This window comes from Osmia lignaria, unplaced genomic scaffold (assembly GCF_051020975.1).
Source record: "Osmia lignaria lignaria isolate PbOS001 unplaced genomic scaffold, iyOsmLign1 scaffold0176, whole genome shotgun sequence".
NCBI lineage: Eukaryota > Metazoa > Arthropoda > Insecta > Hymenoptera > Megachilidae > Osmia > Osmia lignaria.
The window spans coordinates 5001-7500 of record NW_027478317.1 but is presented as its reverse complement, the minus strand read 5'-3'; the positions used below and the strand labels follow the sequence as shown (position 1 = coordinate 7500).

The window sequence follows — 2500 nt, the reverse complement described above, 5'->3', positions numbered from 1 at the left end:
AGTTTCAGACTACGATCAGGGGTACCGAAACGCTGTATTGATTGTAAACAACCATTTTTATCTTGGAGCGGAGCGTTCCTTTACTCGTTAGATTTGTCTTGTCGCGTGTGTATTCGCTTTTTCGACGCTTTTTAACCATTTAACTTGTTTAGCGAAGCTAAACGCACAGACAGACAAAAAAAAAGGAACAGCATCGCGCGTCAAACAGCGACGACCCATCTGAAGCGATCTTTCATTTATACACCGTTTGTAAACAGAGAGATGTATAAAGCGCGGGGAATCATTCGAAACCCTGGGGCTATTCGAGCTTGCATTTCAGCAAATTATCATCTCAAACATTTCACTCGTTTGCTTTTTCTAAATTTATAGGAGAGCTTCTTTCGTTTATTTTTGACACACCTTTCGTAAATATCGTTTCTGGCAACGTCGGGAGCGTGGATTTCTACAAGTGAACAATCGCGCCGATCCGATAACTTCCAGCAGGATGGAGAATCTTTATAGATTATCTTCCGAGAACTCGGTGCTTTCACGGGCGGTCGTTTATAAATTTTAACGAACGACTCGCGCGCCGTGACGCACTTGCGCTAGTTCGAAGAGATATTTCGAAATTTGTTTTTCTCCTTTAACGGCCTGCATTTAGTGTATCGGTTGCGATTTTCGTCACATCGTTTCCACGACAAACGCCGACGAACTGCCCAACTATCGCTCGTACGTTGCGACTCTTTCTTTGTTTATCGTTCATTCATTCTTTCAATTTCGTTCGATAATCCCGCTCCGAAACGTTCTACTTTCGTTGAACGACGGCGAGATGTTTAGAAAGAAATGAATTACTCTTTTTTCGAGAAGCAAACGCAAGCAGTCTTTTGTTAAGAAAACGACCCTCAGCCAGGCGTGGTCCAGGAATTGTATCCGTGGACCGCAATGTGCGTTCGAAATGTCGATGTTCATGTGTCCTGCAGTTCACACGTTGACGCGCAATTAGCTGCGTTCTTCATCGACCCACGAGCCAAGTGATCCACCGTTCAGGGTAATCGTAAAATTTTGTATTTCAAACTCTTTAGATCTTTAGAGTGTTATTTTCATTATTAACACGCATCACATTCGATACCCACATCACTCTCCCACCCGGCGCGTGCGGGAGAGCGAATTCGGGCGTCGCCAACGTATTTGTTTGTTTGTTTGTTCGATCGTTGACGACACGATCGCGTCCAAGGACGGAAACCGTCGGAGAAACGCCCAGTGGCACGCTCCTCTCGACGGTCGGGCGTAAAGTACATTTAAAAACCTTGAAAAGTACGAACGCACACAAGGAATGCGAGCGCGCGTCCTGTCGCTGAATCGTGGGTTGCGAGATTCGAACAGACACACGGCCGGCGACGATCGGTCTAACTAATGGACACATAGTTTTTCAAAGACTCGCTATCGTCGCTTCTCAGCCGGTCCGTAAACAACACACATCGATCAGGCGGACGCACGAATCTTACCACGGTGCGTGTTTCGTAGATTCCAGGTTACCCGCAAGTACCTCTCTCTCCCTCTCGAAAGAGGAATCTCGATCCGTCCTTTTTGGACAATGGAGAAATCTTTTTATCGCAACACGGATGGCAAAGAAACAACCAAAGCGTAGGAGCGTGGGGACGAGAGCGACGAAAAGAACGTCGCGAAAACAAAGTTTCGACGGTTGCTCGTTCTAATACATCGTAGTTTCAACTCTCTCAGTTTTAACCACTCCTAGACGCTTCGTAAACTTTTAACAATTCTTCGCCTCCGCGAGTTTCATTTCGAATAGAGCGAACGCAACACGGACCAAAAAAACTCCGGTGATGCCAGATCATTTAGCAAAGATCAGACGGCGGGTCATCTGTATTCCTTTTCTCTCTTTTTTATATCTTTCCATTTAACTAGGGTGTCGCAACGACGGGTACATTTATATATTTATATATATTGTATTTCAATTTTAATGATCCTTCACTTTCGGTTTGTAATAATATGATCCTTCTTTCATTTCGATCCTTCATATTGTAGGTTAACCAACAGAAGTTTGTTTTTTTACGACTTGTATTTTTGTGGTTTGTTTGTTTGTTTCTTACGACTTGTTTGTACCCGATCAAGTAGACGACGACCCATAAGTATAAGTTAGAGAGATAAAGGTCGAGAGACCTCACGCAAGCGTCTTTTACTTCCATTCACATCAGCCAGAGAGAAATGGTCCGGCGTCGTGCTCTTTGGCGCCGTTGGTCGCACAGTTTTTTTGCCGGCGGTTCCGAACGGACGGGAGAAACGCGATGAGTAATCAAAGCGACCTCCGCACGTAACCGTGTCGGTGTAATTTTACCGCATCGCAGCGTTTTGGTATTTGTTTCTTATTGGCTCGAACCCGAGATTTATGTGTTTTGTGTCATGTATATGGTATTATTTATTATATCTTTCTCGTTTTGTATAATTTTTGGTCCGAGCTCAATAAACTTTTATATCGCTTTATCAATGATCCATTCAGTTA

General features: G+C 44.1%; 1 non-coding gene across 1 annotated transcript; it reads right to left on the bottom strand.

Annotated features, from left to right (window-relative positions):
* Nucleotides 1-875: 875 nt before the first annotated feature.
* On the bottom strand, nt 876-1030 carry LOC143308178 (5.8S ribosomal RNA). Its single transcript, XR_013065171.1, has one exon. It is a non-coding gene; the product is annotated as a 5.8S ribosomal RNA (ribosomal RNA).
* Between the last annotated feature and the right edge of the window lie 1470 nt (nt 1031-2500).